Raw genomic sequence first — 19,374 nt, 5'->3', positions numbered from 1 at the left:
ATTATTTATTGTTTCATTTGTAGATTTCCAGTGCTGAAATGTACCTTTGTTTTATTATATAATGTGCAAAACCTGCCCCAAAACAAATGAAAGCATTAGGGTTTTTAAAGGCATTTGATGAATCTCCACTATCTTAACCTAAATTTGTGCAGGTGAGTGAAGCCAACTGTATCTCCTTTTCAACCAAGTGAAATAAACTTCATTTAAAATCTAACTGAATCAGGGCACCAGGGTGGGTCAGTCAGTTAGACATCCGACTCTTGATTTCAGCTCAAGTCATGATCTCACAGTTTGTGAGATGGAGCCCGTGTTGGGCTCTGCGCTGAGAGTGCACAGCCTACCTGGGACTCTCTCTCTCTGCCCCTCCCAACTTGCGCGTAGTGAGCGTGCGTCTCTAAATAAATAAATAAATAAATAAATAAATAAATAAATAAATAAATCTAACTGAATCATAGAACTGCGCGCTTTACCTTTATGCAAAACAAGTTCTCCGGTTTCTATTCTGTGTTCACAGAAGGGACACAGGAACACATCATAAACTTGCTTTGATGCCTGCAGTGAGAGCACCGCCTTATTAGCATATGCTTCTCCCTTCTCCAGGCCTTTTGAAGTCCATGGTCTCCTCTGCGGGACAGTCTCCTGCCCAGCCAGGGGAGCTGCTCGCCACACCCAACTTCAAAGACAGCTGATGTTCCAGCAAGGAGAAACACTGCAAAGAAGCACTCAAAATCCTTTTGGCCTCAGACATGACTACAGAATGGATACATTTTAAACAGCACCTCCTATAGCATTCTATAGTACAATGACCCTTAAATGGCACCAAAGCAAATTTACATAATTTGCTAAAATGGGAACCCATGAATTCCATCTTAAGTCAAGCAAAGGGGAAACAAACTCAAAAATCCGGGGCTCAATTAAGTAGTAATTAAAAATGAAACATGACCTCCAGTAATCCTCACATTTCTTGGGCCGATGCCCTAAAAGTGTAGAAACAGATGCAGTGAACATAACCTCAGAGAACTAATCACCACATATTTCACTGGCTAGAAAAGACAGAAAACACGCAAACTCTGATCTGGTTGGAAATAATGATTTTTATGTGGGCTCTGGTATCCGAGGGAGGCCCCCTTCTCAACCCTCACGCCCTAAGCTGGTAACGACCTGAGTACTTGCTGGGAGTGAAGTGTTTCTCCTCCTGGGGCCCCTTCTCTGCCTGCCCCCATGTACTACTGCCCCAAAGTCAGGCTGCTGGAGTCCTTCTCGAGGTTGATGCAACTGATGACTAGCCACACTGTGCGCTCCTCCCCCATCTTTCCCCATGCCACAACCACTAGTCTCCCAGGGGAAAGGGCCTGGCTTCCCAGTCACAGAGACCCAATTCAAAGCCCAACTGGCCCTTACTAGTTTTGTGACCTAACTTTGCTGCATCTCTGGGCCTCAGTTTATTATCTACAAAATCGTACCTTTCCAACAGGATGGCAGTAAATATAGATGAGGTTGTACACTTACAGCATCCAGCAGAGGCCGGCTTTGTAACTTAGTTTTCTTTCTGCTAAGAAATAGCAAGCATAATAAGGTGTGTGCAGGTGACTACACCATGGCCCGACTCAGTAAGCACAGGAGATGGCCAAAGCTCTGTGAAGGGCACCAAGGGAACAGCATAAAGGAGCCCTTCTCTTTGAACATAGGAAACAATGTTATCAGTCTGATCTCTGACAGTGAATGCCATTACTCAAGCCTCTCTTGTCCCACCCTTCTATGCCACTTTTATATTTTTTTAGATTATTTATTTTTAAGATTTTAAGTAATCTCTATACCCAATGTGGGGCTTGAACCCAGAATCCCAAGATCAAGAGTCACATGCGCCACTGACAGAGCCAGCCAGGCACCCCTTCTAGGCCTTTTTTTTTTTTTTAATGTTTATTAATTTATTTGTGAGACAGAGAGAGAAAGACAGAGAGAGAAAGTGGGGGAGGGGCAGAGAGAGAGAGAGGGAGAGAGAGAATCCGAAGCAGGTTCCATGCTGTCATCGTAGAGCCTGATACAGGGTTCGATCCCACAAACTTTAAGATCATGACCTGAGCCAAAATCAAAAGTCAGACGCTCAACTGACTGAGCCACCCAGGTGCCCATTTGCCCACTTTTAAAGGGGCTAAGTAAAAAGCCTTCCCTTAAAGAGCCTAGATATTAGCAATAAGACAATGGATAAGCTATTTATGGCTTAACTATATAGTGGAAGAATCTGCACGCCTTTAAAGGGTATATTAAAATAAATTTTCATTACACAGGGCAAGGTGTACATTATAATGTTAATATTTAAAAAGGATAGAAAACTGTGATAACACTGATAGGAAGACAGAACTATAACAAATGTAACGGTAGTTGTCTCTGGAGTGAAATTATGTGTGGTTTAAATTCTCTTAGCTATTTTTTCATATTTTTCAGGTTATCCTCAATGAGCACATATATTACTTTCCCAATCAGGAAAAATAATTTTTCTAAAAGTTCCTTGGTTTGCTACACATGTAACTTAAAACATGCTACTTTCAAATAAAGAAGCCTGAGTGGTAAGGATTGAAATTGTCTGAGCTCGGATAAGGGCACAGTATGTTATCAATGATAAATGCAAGCTATCATCTTTTTTTCCTTTGGCAAGGGAACTTTCAGTCATTTTATGAATCACCAGCATCTTTACTGTACTGGAGAGAGTGGAAAAACAGAAGATGAAAGTCAAATAAGTTAATTATTCTACTAGAATCAGGAGTGGTAAAATATTTGGTGGGAGAGGAGCTTGAAACTACGGGGAATCAAGGCAGGAAAGTCCCTACTGGTTCCACAGAGTAGAACTGATCACTACCACCAAGGATGAGGGAGGGTTGACTGCAATACATTTATTCTACCTCGCCTGAAAACATCATCGTATTCTCCTGAGATGCTAGTTCCAATCATAACCACGTAGGTGACTATACACACTACGCCACCATCGATCTCTTCAGAGCTGAAGGTAGTAACCGCTATGTTTAGGGGACACTTATTCTTCTGTCCCCTCAGCTTATCCCATCTCCCAGGATTGCCTGGAGGTACCTGCAGCTACTTCTCTTTCACAAGAACCTCACCTCTCTGAGAGGGACAGATGCCTTAAACAAGGGCACTCAGCTAGGAAGTCATGAGACTGGACTCCACCCTAGGCCTGTCTGACCCAGGGACACAGCAGTTCCTACCTCCTTCTATGGCCTTAGGCAGGATGCTTACACATCATACACCCCTCATTTTGATGGATAGAGATCAGCTAAACAGGCAGAACCAGTCCCTCAAGTGAGGAAGAAGCCCGGGAAGAGGGGCAGATTAAGTACGGGAACTCAGGCCTGGGTAATAGCAGTTGAAATAGCTGCAGAGCTCTCAAAATACCTCCTGGCCTAGTCTCCTGACTTTACTACCTCTGCGCTAAGAAACCCACCTCCTCCTGCACGTTCACAAACTGCAGTCTGTGTAATCTGAGCTGAACGTAATCTGGGCACCGCACAGAAGCTGTGTACAAATATGAAAAATTATTTTATCTTCCGATGCTACATAAGCCCCACCATGGACATCAGGCAGGTTCTGAAGAAGCAGAGAGGAACATTTTTATATGAACATACCTAATGTGGATGTCAGGTTTATGGAGTGAGTCCCCAGCAATGTGAGTGGTGGTTAATTTCCGTTGTACCAAAATGGAACAGAGTCTTTGACAAGGGCTGTTTATGTTTCCGCACTATGCTCCTACTAAACTCTAACAACAGCTGCACTTCTTTCCTGTGCTTTACTATTAAAAACTATGAAGGCTCTGGGTCTCAATGGTCACAAAGCCCTACTGGTCGCAGGGCTAGCAGGTTCTATGCTCTAGCTCAGCTTTTCTTACTTGGTTCAGCAGTTTGGAGACAGTACTGACCTAAGTCTGTGACATCCAATACAGTGGCTGCTGTGCACATGTGGCTAAGGGACTGCATTTTTAATTGTATTTAATTTTATTAAATTTAAGTAGTCTAAGTGGCTACCTATGGCCACTGAACAGTATAAACTATTTGCAGATATAAACATTAGAGACTTGTGAAAATATAAGCATACGAAACATATATGACTTGCTTTTTTCTCCATTTAACATAAAATGAATCTCTTTCCATATTAGTAACCATACATCTGGATGTTGTTTTTAATGTCTGTATCTGGGCTGTTCAATATAGTAGCCACAAGCTGTAGGTAGCTATTGATGACCTGAAATGTAGCTAGTCCAAATTGAGGTATGTTGTAATTGTAAAGTGCACACCAAGTTTCAAAAACTTTGTATGACATAAAAAACATAAAACATATTATTAGTTTTTATATTGATTATCTATTGAAAGAGTATTACTCTGGATATATTGGGTTAGGAACAGATTATATAAATTAATTTCACCTGTTCCTTTTTGTTTTTCTAATGTGGCTACTAGAAAACTTAAAATTACACACGTGGTTTGCATTACATTTCCATTGGACAGCTCTGCCTTAAAACCTCCACCGCATGTAATGAACTAACTCCACGCCTCGGTAACCAGGATGGGAGAACTGAGAAAATGGTAATCCAAATCAGTGTCTGGTTCTGTGGCTCAAGGGAGGACCCCTAACTCCTCCTCACCTAGGCCTGGGCTTAGTGGAGCCATCAAACAGGTCCACTGCTCTGAAGGTCCTAATAACAGATCAGGTTGGGGATGGCTCAAAGTCCACTGGCCTATAAACCATTCTGCCACCCCCAGCCCTATGGCCTGGAGGAAGTTACTGACCCTCTATGCATTCATTTTCTCCCAACTAAAAAATGGGGATAATAGTGAACTCAATTCAGAATTGTTATGAGGATCAAATAAGAATCTAGAAGAGTTTGGCAATTCCTTATTAACTTAAATATACACTTACCATAAGACTAAGCAACTCCATTCCTAGATACTGGCCCAGGAGAAATGAAAATATGTCCACACAGACTTGTACCCAATGGTCATAAGATCACTATTCACAATAGCCCCAAAGTAGAAATGACCCAAATGTCAACCAGCTAATGAATGCATAACAACTACTGAGCAGTAAGGAGAAACATGCAACATCATGAGAGAATCTCAGAGCTTTATGCTAAGTGAAAGAAGCCAGACACAAAACATTACACCCTATAATATGTATTTACATATAACATTCTAGAAAAGGTAAAACGGCAATAACGGAAAGCAGATCAGTAGTTGCCGGGATCAGAGGAAGGATACTGACTGCAAAGAGGCATCAAGGCAATACGTGATGAATATGTTACAGTGGTTGCCTGGGTGCAGCATTGGTCCAACTTAGGAAATGAGATAAGTTAACATAAAGAGCTGACCACAGGGTTGTGCACCTAGTAAGTACTTAAACAATGCTGGTTGTTAACATGGCAAGTGCAGCTGCCTTTTCAGTACTACTCAAACTTTCTAGAACCAAACTCAGACTCATGATCTTCCTGGTAAGACTAGCTACTGTTCACTTACCGTGGACTATTTCTCTAATCATTTCTGGTGCCTTTGTTTCCCTCATGGCCTCTACCTAGTAGACCTCTCTGTTGTGTTCCTCCCTCTCTCCAGTCCTTCTCTCCCTCCTGCCACTGATCTCACGTGGCCTTTTTAACCCCACTGCTTCATTACCTCCCTGGACTCTCCTCTCCCCTTCCTTCACTCTTCTCATAGACTCCTACTCACTGCCAGCAAACTAGGCTTCCTAAAATACCTCATCCACATGCTACAGACCTGCTCAAGTCTCTCACTGTTTGGACCCTTTAGCCTAACCTCCAAGGAGCCCCACAACGGGTGCCAGTCTCCCTTTCCCATCTTTTACCCCACACCAGAATCCACCATAATAGACCCTTTGGGAATGAACAAAGGCAGGGAACGCGTCTGTCTTTCAACCTGCACCCCCAGTGCCTAGACTGGTGCCAGCAACAAGGGCCATACTTACAGCAGTATCTGCTGAATGAACTCCTGAAGTCTGCAAATACACCTGGCCTCAGAGAACACAGCTAGTCATGCTTCAGGTTTTTCTGTTTTTCTGTGTTTTTTTTTCTTCACATTTATTCATTTTTTGAGAGAGAGCGAGCAAGAGCGGGAGAAGGGCCAAGAGAGGGAGACAGAGAATCCAAAGCAGGATCTGAGCTCGGAGCAGAGCCCAATGCAGGGCTTGAACTCACGAACAGTTGAGATCATGACCTGAGCTGAAATCAAGAGTCTGCCGCTTAACTGACTGAGCCACCCAGGCGCCCCTGCTTTAGTTTTTAAACTAAGATCTTTCTGGTGGATTAGTAACAGTTTAGAACAGGATGAACAACTAGGGTCTCTGGAAGGATTTACGTGTTAAAGGCTTCTGTGTCTAGTTCTACTTTTTAAAAAATACATCAACAAAACAATTTATTTAAATATTTTCTCCCTTTACCCTGAACAGACTAAGAGCTTCCAAGTGTACACGCAGAAAGCATGGGGGCAGTCATAGAGATGAGTGTGTTCGTGGTTTCTTTCGTTTAGCATGGTTTGGGCCACTACATAGCTTTTTAATTGATTTTGCTCTGAGTCATACTTGGTTTCATTTACACCTATTAATGGACCATGACTAAAGGCAGGCTTTAGGAGTGCCAATGGTAAAATATGAGTTAAGTGAGAAGTTAGTGAGAAATATGAGAAGTGAGAATCATCACAAAATTGGTGATTCTGCAAATTGTCTGAAGATGCTCATTATCAGTGCCTTAATCTATATTCACCTTATCACGATTCTCACCGCTGCTGTTTCAAAAAAAAACAGTGTAATTCAGATCACAAAATTATGTTAATTTTTAATAATGTAACGATCTGAATAAAATATATTTTTAATTCAAAATCACATCCAGAGGTTTGTTTTTTTGTTTTTTGTTTTTTACAATTCAGGATTACTGTGAAAGGAGTCTGCAAGTTCAAATGCCTGGGGAGTGCAGATTTAGAAGCCATTCTCTGGAACGCTGTGAAGCCCAAACTCCCAGGGGGACCCAAGTGGATGGAGGCACTCACACCGCATCCTCACTGCTCCCGGGCACACTGGCACTTTCAGTACCTTATGTCCCCTTCTAGCAGGAGTAAGCTCCGTGCTTCATTCATCTTTTTATCTTAATACACGACCCAGTGCCCGGCTCGCAGAAGACTCCTCGTGGGTGCTTGCTGGCATCCCCAACACCTTAGTGGCTTTCCAACAAAGAAACTGCGTGCTTCAGAGAGTGAAATGCACCCATACCTGATGTATGTGCCCACAGCCTGACTGCTGGTGCGTGGCACTTAGGGGAAAGGAAGTTGGCAGGGCTCTACAGAATATAACTGCATTTCTCAGGAAGCAGCGTTCTGAAGATGTCAGCTGCCCCCCACCCCCTCACAAATGTCAGCTGGCATGGTCACTTGGCAGAGTAAGTGGCAGGGGAAAGAACAAAGCAGAGGGCTTTCTATTTTATTTTGTCACCCCGCTGCCAAAGGTCAAATGTGTGTGCGCCGATGCTGGTGATGAACAAAACCTGGGAAGTGAAGAGCTGAAATGGGCATTTGCCCGGGGTCCCCTTCCCTTCAGGCCTGGCCTCTGGGAACACATCTGCCAGTTCAGTGGCCAGGCCCCGTGGCCTGCCCATTTGCCTCTTCCACCTCTGAACACCAGCAGCCAGCTCTGCTGCCAGGCAGCCGCCCTCAGGGGACCCCGTGCCGCATCCCCCCCCGAGCCTGGCTATCAAAACGTGTCCCTTCAGAATGAAAAAGAAAAAGGAGGCAGGGGAGTTGCTCTTTGACATGCCACTGGTCTCTCTTGCAATTTGTTAGCAAAGGAGTCCCGGTGAACAGTGAGAAAAACTTTCAAATGAAGAATTCGCCTTTTTCCATTCAACGCCACTTGAGCGTACTGGTACCTAAAAACTTACTAGTGCTCTGGCAAATACAGAGGTAATACACTACATCAAAACAGCTGATACTTCAGTGCTGAGTTCTGTTCGGAATGTTCCATGTGTGAGCTCAGTGAATCCTCACAGCAGCACTGACATACTCTTCCTATCCCCACTTTACAAAGAAACAGGCTGAGGAGATAAAGCAATCTGTCCGAGGTTGTTCAGGTTTTGTCTCTTTGCTCCTGCCTTACACTTTCACATGTGTGGGAGGGAGATGATATAAACAGAAAACAAAGTAGTAAGAAATAACAGGTATGTAAAATGCTGGCACTTTGGGGACCAATAAAGCTGAATGGGCATTTCAGAGGAAGGAAGCTACAGCCCAGATAACTGCAATCATACAACAAATTCATTTATTCAACAAATATTTATTGAATGCTTACTATCTATATGCTAGGGAATGTGCTAGTTTGAAATAGAATCAAAATAACGATACATAGACCCGAAAGGCTGGATTTAGAGGGAAGGAAAAAAAAACCTCAAGAGAAAGACATGGACAGACGCAGAACAAGCTGCCGTCTGACCCTTACCATCTAAGGAGTGGGAAGGGGCACAGGTGTGTCCTCCTCGCACAGATGCTCAGCGGCCTAGGAGCTCCTAAGTAGGGCCTGCTCACCACTGCATCCGAGCGCTGACCACAGTGCCCACTGGAGGGCCGGAGCTCTCGAAGTACCACGAATTAACAAGCAGAAGGCTGCTAGCAGACGTGGTGACCTACATGGTCACACGGAGGGATGCCTCGAACATGGCAAGGTGTCACCCAGCCATTCCCTGTGCTCTGGTGGAACAGTAGGTACTGTCATGCCTGCCAGACCCTTGGCCTGACTAGAGGTCTGGTGTGAGCAGGCCCGCTTCAGGCTCCATTTCCCTCTGCGGGACTAAAGTGCACCAGTCACCTGTCACCTGGGGGAGGGGCAGGCTCAAAGGAAGACCTGATGAATGACGCTGCTTTCCCTTTTCACCTCTACAGGTGGTTCTGATGTTTTAGATCCAGGATTACCCCATACCAACACTCTATTCATTCCCTCTTCCCACCCTAAACCAGCCTCAACTGAACTGAGGAGAAATGACCAGTTTCTGATGAGCCACACAAAAGAAAGCAGCTTTGTTTAGATGTCATAAACAGAGAGCTGGCCAGGGCACAAACGCCCTGCTTTCCAGCACAGAGCCCTTTGCCCTTCCCTTGCGCTACTCTAATAAGTCATCTGGGCACCTACAACTAAATGCACGAGGCAAGGTGCAACCCAGAGCAATTTCTGTCACACCAGCAGGACATAATTCATCTATTGTTCTAAACCCAGGGTTCCTTAAAGCAAGGTGCAATGTTTAGATGTATGCTAATTCTCCAAGTTTGCAGCTTAGGAATTCTTACCCTAAGATTCATTGCCTAAGAGCAGGCTTCAGGCTTCAGTGAGGTTCTGGGAGGTTATCTAAGCATGTATATGCACATTTATGGAGAATTTGTCCCTCTGATAACATCGTGAAAGGAGTTAAACCCAAAGAGGTAAAGACCTTGTATTAAGAATATGTCCTCAGTTTAGCATCCTGCAATGTTATTAAGACTTCCCAGGGTGACTGCTGAACGGTTTGGGGCTTCCTTTTGGGTAATGAAAATGTTCTAAAATTAATTATGGAGATATACAACTCTGTGATATACTTATATTGAGTTGTGTATTCAGTGGGTAAATTGTATGGTATGTGAATTATATAAAGCAGTTTCTAAAAAAAGAAGAAAATGGGGGCTGCCTGAGTGGCTCAATCGGTTAAGCATCTGACTCATGGTTTTGGCTCAGGTCATGATCTCATGGCTCATGGATTCAAGCTCCACGTTGGGCTCTGAGCTTACAGCACGGAGCCTGCTTGGGATTCATTCTCTCTTTCTCTCTCTGCACCCCCCCTCAAAATAAGTAAAATTAAAAAAAATTGGGGCACCTGGGTGGGTCAGTTGGTTAACTGTCCAACTCTTGACCTCAGCTCAGGTCTTGATCTCAGGGTCGTGAGTTTAGGCCCTGCATTGGGCCCCATGCTGAGTATGAAGCCTACTTAAAAAGAAAAAAATTTTTTTCTGGAACACTCCTGTTGCAATAGATTCCTCAAACTAACACTATGTTAATAGAAGCACCCTCTTAGCCACCAAAAAATAACTACTCATTATTTGAAGACAACGGTAGCAGTAGCAATGCATTTCCCCTTACTCTGTACTCTTTTAGGAAGAGGAAACACTTGATAGCTTACTCTCAGTGGGAAATGACCAGGCTTATCCCAAATTTGGTAGTTAGCAAGATCAGCTGGAGACTAAATGGTCAATCTGCACAAACTCTTCCCCTCTAGAAGTCCAAGTGTTTACCCCCAAATGCTTGCCCCTTAGTCCTTAGTCAAAAGTTTCAAGGGGCGCCTGGGTGGCGCAGTCGGTTGAGCGTCCGACTTCAGCCAGGTCACGATCTCGCGGTCCGTGAGTTCGAGCCCCGCATCGGGCTCTGGGCTGATGGCTCAGAGCCTGGGGCCTGTTTCTGATTCTGTGTCTCCCTCTCTCTCTGCCCCTCCCCGTTCATGCTCTGTCTCCTCTCTGTCCCAAAAATAAATAAACGTTGAAAAAAAAAAAATTTAAAAAAAAAAAAAAAAAAAAAAGTTTCAAGCTGAGGGGCGCCTGGGTGGCGCAGTCGGTTAAGCGTCCGACTTCAGCCAGGTCACGATCTCGCGATCTCGAGCCCCGCGTCAGGCTCTGGGCTGATGGCTCAGAGCCTGGAGCCTGTTTCCGATTCTGTGTCTCCCTCTCTCTCTGCCCCTCGCCCGTTCATGCTCTGTCTCTCTCTGTCCCAAAAATAAATAAACGTTGAAAAAAAATTAAAAAAAAAAAAGTTTCAAGCTGAAAATGAAGGGCCCTGTCTTCTCCTCTGAAGACAGCCATACCTTAATTTCCCTTACTATGTCATATTACGCGTGAGAGAAGTCACTGACAAGGATGACTTCCAGTTAAGGTGAAAAAGCAATGGAAAAAATCTATTACCCTCCCTTCTACAACACTCCCACATACTCAAGCACTTCTGAGTTCTAAAACCATGCTCGACCCCAGCTCTCCTGTCTCCCGGATGCCAAAAGCTAGAACATAAAGGAGTCTCATTTCATGGGAAGCTGCTTAGAAACCTCTATGAGCTTGAAAGGAACCACTACCTGCTTGCAGTAGAAATAGGTTTGTTTTAGTTGGTCCAAATGAACCCATTTAGATCATCAATCAACAATTTATATTTTGGAGCACCTGGGTGGCTTAGTCGGTTGAGCGTCAAAATCTTCTTGGTCTTGGCTTAAGCCATGATCTCATGGTTTCATGAGTTCGAGCCCTGCATCAGGCTCTGCGCTGACAGCATGGAGCCTGCTTGGAATCGTCTCCTTCTCTCTCTGACCCTCCCCTGCTTGCTCTCTGTATCTTTCTCAAAATAAGTAAAAATAAACTTAGAAAAAAGAAAACAAAAAAATCTATATTTTGAACTCTTTTTAAAATGTTTTTATTATTTATCTTTGAGAGAGAGAGAGAGACAGAGCCTGAGTGGGGAGGGGCAGAGAGAGAGGGAGACACAGAATCAGAAGCAGGCTCCTGGCTCTGAGCTGGTCAGCACAGAACCCAACATGGGGCTCGAACCCAAAACCACAGGATCATGACCTGAGCCGAAGTTGGACGCTTAACCGACTGAGCTACCCAGAGGCCTCTTTATTTTGAACAATCTTAAGATCACAATTCATATGGAAGCTGTGTACACAGGGGTGGATAGTTACAATAATCCCCTAGGGAACAAAACACATAAGCTCTTTTCTCATAAAATAAATTTCAGCCCCAGAATCCTATGTTTCTTCCAAATAACTATAGCTGGCTTCTTATTTGTATTCCTACTACAAGAAATCTTGCTAGGGGGATAATTCTCAAAAGAGATGATAAATGGGGATTAAGTATTACCAGCCCCTAAATCACGCTGCAAAAAATTGACTTCTTCAATAGGAACAGTTTACTTACAATCTCTAAATTAACTAATTACCATTATCTAAAAGGTTCCAACTCAGACTTTTGCAACTGCACCTATCACAAGTTTCAAAGACAAGTGGTGAAAAATATATAACCAAGTAGAAGACAAGTGATTAGATTCCAAGAAAATAACTCTTATTATCTTATTATAATATGAAAAAGTGCTGCAAGTTAACTACCATGCAGTCTGCATTTACCTATGCGAGTATCTTCAAGGAATTTTTTTTTAAGTATTCAGTATAACTTGGAATTGTAAAGAAACATCCAAATAGTATTCCAAAAGGAAGCCCAGATAGATCCTGATACTGAGCACTGGATTGCCTTAAAACGTCAAGCTCAGAAAGCAATGAGGTCTGCTAATTTGGCGTCACATTTGAATAGGTATTCTGATGATGTATGAATAGAGTTTAAAAGACTATAAAATAGGTCACTGCTTAAAAAGCTGAGGCTCAATAATGCAAGTCACAAAAGGAACTTCAAAACCATCTGTGTTATGACAGGTAAAGACTCTGACTTGTCTATACCTTGGAAAACGGAAGACCTCAGAATCCTATAGAACAAAAGCTCCGTGAAAGCAGGAGCTGTCTAGCTGAACACCAGATCTCCAGCATGTGCCTGGCACGCAGTAGGCACTCAGCACATTTTTGTTGTATTAATGAGTACTGTTGAATAAATAAACTCTTCAGGAATAGTTTCCAAAAGTCAAAGGGTCAAGGAGAGTAAAGATTCTCAGTAAAGAGCTCAACATGTAATATTATCTTTCCCACAGGTTTTTTAAAATGTTATGCCTCAAATATCACTAAAATTATCTTTTGTTTCTGAAGAACAAAGTGCACCAACTGCAGAGGAAATGGGCCCTGATTCAGATGAACCTCACAGAGAGTATTTTAAAAGGAGAAAACTGAGATGACGCACTATCACACTACAGCATATTGACCAGCATATTTGATAACAACCCTCTCCAAAACTGTCGGGTTCCTCTGGTTTCTATTTCAGCTAGGTAAGCAGTTTTTCAGTCCATTGATTTTAAAAGTTTTCCCTTTCCCATAGCCAAGAACTTCTACATTTCCCTTGTCTTCTCTTAGTCCCTGCAAACTTTCCCATAATTCACCTGTGTGGCTTTTTATTCGAATTCCTTTTGTTTGGAAAATCCTTCCCTTTCCTCCTATCCCAGGCGGAAAGCATCCTCCCTAAGTACAATCCCTTCTGATTTATGTAAGTTTCATTTCCTTGCAGCAGAGGCCTGGTCTATTTCCTGAAGCCAAATTCATTGTGCTCCATAAAAGTGAAGATAAAATCATTCAAACCACAGTCAGGAACAGAATCATCTACCAGTCTGTGGTGCCCTTTCTGCCAATTTCTCATCCCAATATGACTTTCTGATGGTGACCTTGTGTTCCTTTCATCCTGGCATCTCTATTTTCTAATCCACAGAATTTTCCCCTCCCAAGTCCATAAATTTTAAATCATATGCAACCTAAAATTTTCTGCTATAAATTCTGTTTCCCAAAGTTAAACAACCTTGATAAATGAAAGGAACTATGGACAGAAATTAGCTGATTTACAATAATAACATTTTAATGTGTTTAATCCTTTGGATATTATTTTGCCAAGGAGTAAATAGACAGAAGAAATGCACAAATACTTCATAAAAACTATTTCACTTGATCTTTGTAATAACCTTGGAAGGCAGGCAGAACAGGCATTTATTACCCCCTTTAGAACAATAAACTAAACATCAAGAAGTTTACTTTTCTGACTTGCCCAACCAGTGTCACAGACCAACTAGTATCTGCCCAAAACCATATTAAGGTCTTGCCTCTTCCAACTCAAAGGCCATCTACTATATACTCTCTGTGTGTTTCTATCCTACAGCCAAGGAGCTACTTCCTAGATATTCAGCATTTCAAAGAGAGGATAGCCCTCTGGCTTCTGGGACACCATCTCCCTTCAGCTAACAAGCAGGAAAGCCACCTTCAACTTTCCCAATAGAAAACAATGCTCTTTTCTCTCACATACCACCATTAACAACTACTTTCCAACATAATTTCCAACAGTTCCTGCTTTAAAGGGCCTTACTCATAATGAGCTAATAATCCAGAAAGTCTGCATCAGCATATGATTTTCTCAATAAAGTTCAGGGCTGATGCAACATTTCTCAGTCTGCAATTCTACAGCTAAAAGGACAAGAACACAGAACAGTCAAAAATTACGCAAGACAATGTTACAGTTTTTTTTTACTCCACCACATCTGCCTCTATGGGTCTCCTGTGAGTCATTGTCTTTTGTGTTCAGTCATCATTATAGGAACTCCCATTCTCTAAATTATTTTATTTCTTAAAGCAAAGCTCTGCAATAAAAATGGAATCCTATTACATCTTTCACCTTGCTGAAGCACTGACCCCTTAACTTAGCACCTCAGATGCCATGTTGTTCCAATTTTCACCACTACCATTTTACACAAACAAAAAAGAGGCAAAGTAATGTTGCAATTCATTTATTTATTCATTCAACAAACACATACGAAATCCTATCAGATACCGGGGACTGGGACCCAAAAATAAGCAAGTATCCTTCCTCTCATAACCTGGAGGAGAGGAAAACTAAAAAAGTAATTACAGAATAAACTGATCTAGGGTAAGGTGGAGGGGAGCACAGGGCTTGGGGCAGTGGCCTTCATGGAATGCTTCCTGGAAGAAGTGATCTGTGAGCATTTATATAAGCATCTCTTTACTTTCAGCACAAAATAAACATAAAACACTAACCCTACTCCCTGAAAGTTTATAAGCTTTACTTGCCAAGAGTCAAGTGAAAAACCTAATTTAATAGCATAATTTATTCTTGACTACTTGCCCTAAATTTCGACCCTTAACCTATACTCCCTTCAGCATAAATTACAGAGGGTACAAATTCTGACCTATACAGTGCCTTCTCACAAGTCTGTAAAACAGGATTAAAGATATGCACAACAAAATAAAACGCACTTTTTAAAAATACAACCATTTCACTAACTGGAAATAAACACTTTGAACAATCCAAACCCTACAAAGCATGGCTGTCGGAAGAGGAAACTGAGGTTCAAAAAGTCCCACTTTAATACAACAGAATAAAAGATCTCTTTGAAGTCACCAGAACAGCTTGAACAAAAAGAGAAACAGAAGGCTATTGTGGGGCTTTAGCCTCCAGATGATGAACCCCAAACACACTGCAATGGTAAACAAACAAGCCTCTGAGCCGGAATCTGATTTGGTGACCTGACAAAAACATTACAATTTAAGGAATCTCTCTCTCCTCATTATTCCCCAAAGTTCCACTGGCTAGCAGCTCGTTTTCTTGCTGGTTCCTAGGTTTATTGCTTGTAAATTATAATGCAGTATGCTTTTCAAAAAAAAGGTACAGGCAAATGAAAACAACCCTGGTTTTAAAGACCTATAAAAGACAGTATATGTAACAGAAATAGTGTTTACTATGAGGACCTATTACTCCTTTATGCCACTCCAGTGGATTTTAAACTCAAACGAATGCTACCACTGCCCACTTAAAGAGCAGGTTACAGGAGGGAAGCAGCACACTCGTACACCTGCCTCAGCAGGACCCCAGACTGCCTCTCTCACCATTTCCCGGTGCTTAGGCCAAGTAGCTGCCTAGAAACTGGGGCTGCAGATGCCAACCACTTATATTCTGCTATCCCAACAAGTAGGCTCTAAAGTCATACTTCCATTTGGTCAGGCACATATATCCTCATCCTCACCACTCAGATCCCCAGCTGAAGCCAGAGAAACTCAGCGGCCCCAAGGAGAAGGCTGGCGGCGGGCAGAAGTGGAAGAGAGGGTCCCGAGTGATCCCTTTACTCCGCCAGTCCAAGGTGGGCCCGGTAATCCAACACCTACAACTCGGAGCGGCACCGCCGAGCCCCTCGTCCAGCTTGGCCCAGGGGGCTGCGATCCCCCACCCGAGATCCCAGCAGACCTCAGAGTTCACCTGGGCCCCGGGGCCCCTGACCCAGAACCGCCGCCACGCCACTGCCCTCCTGGCCTGGGCCGCCGACCCCTGGCCCCGGTCCCCGCCCGGGAGACCCTGTCCGGCCCGCGCCCGAAGCCCTCTCGCGGCCCGGGGCCGCCCCGCGCCGCCCGCCCAACCGGCGGGCCGCGCACCGTGTGGGACTGCAGGCTCTGGCTCGCCTCGATGGCTGCTGTCAGCGGCACCGTGTCGTCCAGCAGCACCTTGCCGGCCGGCGGCTTCTCCATGAAGGCCATCCCGGGACGCTCGTCCGCCACCACCTCGACACCAGGGGCAGGAACCAGAGGCGCCGACTCCCGCCGCCCGCCCGGCTCCGCCGCCGCCGCCGCCGCTGTCAACACGCGCCGCCCCACGCGCCGCCGCCACCCGCCGCGCCCGCGGGGTCCTAGCGCCGGCCTCCCGGCCGCCGCTGTCAACACCGGCCGCCCTTCTCGCCACCGCCTCCCGCGGGGTCCTAGCGCCAACCTACCACAGTCACCTCTGCCCTCGACCCCTGTTTTTCAAGCTCCGCGCATCCGCTCGCGGACCCAGTACCCTTAGCACCGGCCTCAGACCCGGGACATTCCACCCCTAAGCCATCACCTCCGGAGATCCTCTGATCCGAAGACACCGCGTCCTGAGCCCTGCGATCCAGGAACCCTCAGGCCAAAGATTGCCAAACCATGCCTGGCAGTGTTGGGCTTCTCACTTTAGGGCCTCAGAAGCTGGGAATGCCAGACTTGAGATCTTTAGAGCTGTACCTCTCCCACCCAGGCCTCCCGGGCTCAAGTATCCTAGGATCCAGAAAAGGGGCCTCAGGGTGAGCCCCTCAGTCGGAGCCCTGCAGATCCAGAAACCCAGAAAATCAAGGTTTTACTGAACCTATCCTAGCTTTTCAGACCCAAGAACCTAAGAGCTGGGTCCTCAGAATTGGACCCCACAGTTGGAGCCTTTGGACTCCAGGACCCTCAGACCTGAGCTCTTTGAACTGGGGATCCTAAAAACTGGGCCTCCATCCGGGACTCCAACCTCCACCTTTGTCCCCAGCCACAAAGCCTTATCAAAAAGAAAACCATAGGCCCCTAATGGAGTCACTTATGCTAAACCACATCCCCAAACCCAGGGCTAACCCCCCAACCTAACTGCAGTTTCAACCTCCCCCAGAAATGTAGTTTTAACCCGTCAGTCAGGAATTTCTGGCCAGCACCAGTGAAGTAATCTGTCACACAGACCTAATCCATCCCCCCAAAGGAAGATAAGGTAATTTGCATAAGACCCCCTGCTCTTCCTCTAAGGGAAAGTCACCTTACTGAAATAATCTTTTTGCTAATAACCTTCCTGCCCCACCATCCTTCCTATAAAAACCATCCATTTTGTACAATTCCTGAGAGCCTCTTTCTACTTACTAGATGAGATGCTGCATGATTCATGAATCACTTAATAATGCCTATTAGCTCTTCAAATTTACTTGGCTGCATTTTGGCTTTGTAGCAGCCTTCAACCCTGAGAACCCTCAACCAAGATGCTGTAGACTTGGGTTTTCAGTGCCACTGTACTGGCTCCAAGAACCTCAAACCCAGAGCCAGAGAACTTTGAGATCAACTTTTCAGCTCCAAATTAGTCTCCACAGTCTTTCTGAACCCTAGACCACAATTCTGGCACTCCCCCCCCCCTTCCCCCACCCGGAAATCCCACCCACACTGCTCTTTCCCAGGGCTGCATCCCCAGACAGTGGAGACAGACATGGAACCAGATGACAAGGATCTCCAGGGCTCTGGTATTTACCAGCTGTGTGACCTTGAATAAGTTACCCAACCTCTCTGAGCCTCAGCTCCCTATCTGCAAAATGGAGATAATAATACCTGTATGGAAAGGTTGGGATGTGGAATGCAGTAAGACAGGATGGGGCTTGGCACATTTTGCTCAATGATATTAGTTAACTTCCTTCCCCTACAGTTCACAGAATGGGGAGTTTCTAACTCTTAAATTTGCCTCCCCTACATTTCTATATTTCAGACAAGAACTTAAAAGTTCTTGGTAACCCCACCACCACCATACCACCACCACAATGGGACATGACAGCAAAGGCCTCCACAGTATCTAAAGAATACCCTCTCCAAATCTTGAGCTTATAGAGATTGTTGGGCAAGTAGCCACGACAGACTGAACATGTGAAAAGGGAAAAAAGAACTTCATGATTCGGTCCTAATATAATCAGAATTCTTCCTGCATTCCATTTTTGTCTCAGCGTGTTTAAAAGCAGCAGTCTATTAAAAGGCAACCAGATATGATTTAGGGATGAGTCAACTTTTTAGTTCCACTTTTTTTTTTAAGGTAAATGGATTATTTCATTGCCAGAATCACAGAAACCAAAATTCTGCTTTAATCATTATTCCTGTCATGATGTGGACCGACTAAGACAAGACTCTTTTCGAATAATGCTGGTGGGAGTATAAATCGGTCCGACCTCTCTGAAAGGCATTTATCCATTCAACAATAATTTATGGAGTACTTACCATGTAATAGGTACCTTACCTGGTGGAAGGGGCTAGAATTTGACAATACATATCAAGGGCTTTAAAAAAGTTCTCACTCAGTAATTACACCTTTAAGAGGGTATCCTAAGGAAATAATCAAGAGATCAGTGAAAATAAATAGCAAGAAAGGATAAATACCTAACAATAAGGAATTGGACAAATCATGGTACAATCATAAATAGAATATTTTGCAATGATTAAAAATCAGATTATCAAAGGCTTTTAATGATGTTGGGAAGTGATCTTGATGCGATAGTAAGTGAAAAAAAATATGTATTTTTTGTATGATCCCAATTTTAAAAAATGCTTATATAGAAAAATAACAAGGGAACAAAATATGAACTGAGGGCTCTAGGGAAGTGGGATCATGATGCCTTCCATTTTATGCTTTTCTGGTTTTTTTTCAAAATGTCTCTAATGAAGGTATTTTACTTGTATGATCACGAAAAAAATAATATTCAGCTGAATTGCAGAGGTTGTAAAATAACAACTTTGTCTAAGTTTTCCTCACTAGGAAAAGGAAACTGAAACAAGAAATCAGATATTTGATGGAATGAAGCCAGAGACTCTCAGACTTTCCCTTTCTCTGGAAATTCTTGCCTGAAGTAAGCCCCTCAGAATAAATACTATGGTGAGCTTTATAATTTCATTTTCATCTGCCCATATCAGTACCTTGTCAGTGATCCCCTGAGGATCCTAGACATAAGTGGGTCCCTATTGTCTGGAAACCAGGCCCCAAACCATGTGACAGCTTTTGGAGTGGCTCAGGCTGAATGTGGGGAAACCTTTCCCAGGCCAGGGCTGATCTAAATCAAATCAGCTTCACTTCTGGTCTCAGGCCAGGTAAAGCTAGTGAC

At 44.0% G+C, this 19,374-nt stretch overlaps 1 protein-coding gene across 1 annotated transcript in view; it reads right to left on the bottom strand.

Annotated features, from left to right (window-relative positions):
* The window catches only part of PXK (PX domain containing serine/threonine kinase like), a 74,852-nt gene extending 58,681 nt beyond the window's left edge, over positions 1-16,171 (bottom strand). Inside the window, 1 exon segment of the mRNA XM_030307106.1 lies at positions 16,136-16,171. The gene's annotated coding sequence lies outside the window, so the exon portion shown is untranslated.
* Positions 16,172-19,374: the final 3,203 nt, after the last annotated feature.

The sequence above is a fragment of the Lynx canadensis genome, chromosome A2 (genome assembly GCF_007474595.2).
Source record: "Lynx canadensis isolate LIC74 chromosome A2, mLynCan4.pri.v2, whole genome shotgun sequence".
Lineage (NCBI taxonomy): Eukaryota > Metazoa > Chordata > Mammalia > Carnivora > Felidae > Lynx > Lynx canadensis.
The sequence above is the reverse complement of the archived record's forward strand: the minus strand, read 5'-3'. Positions and strand labels throughout refer to the sequence as shown.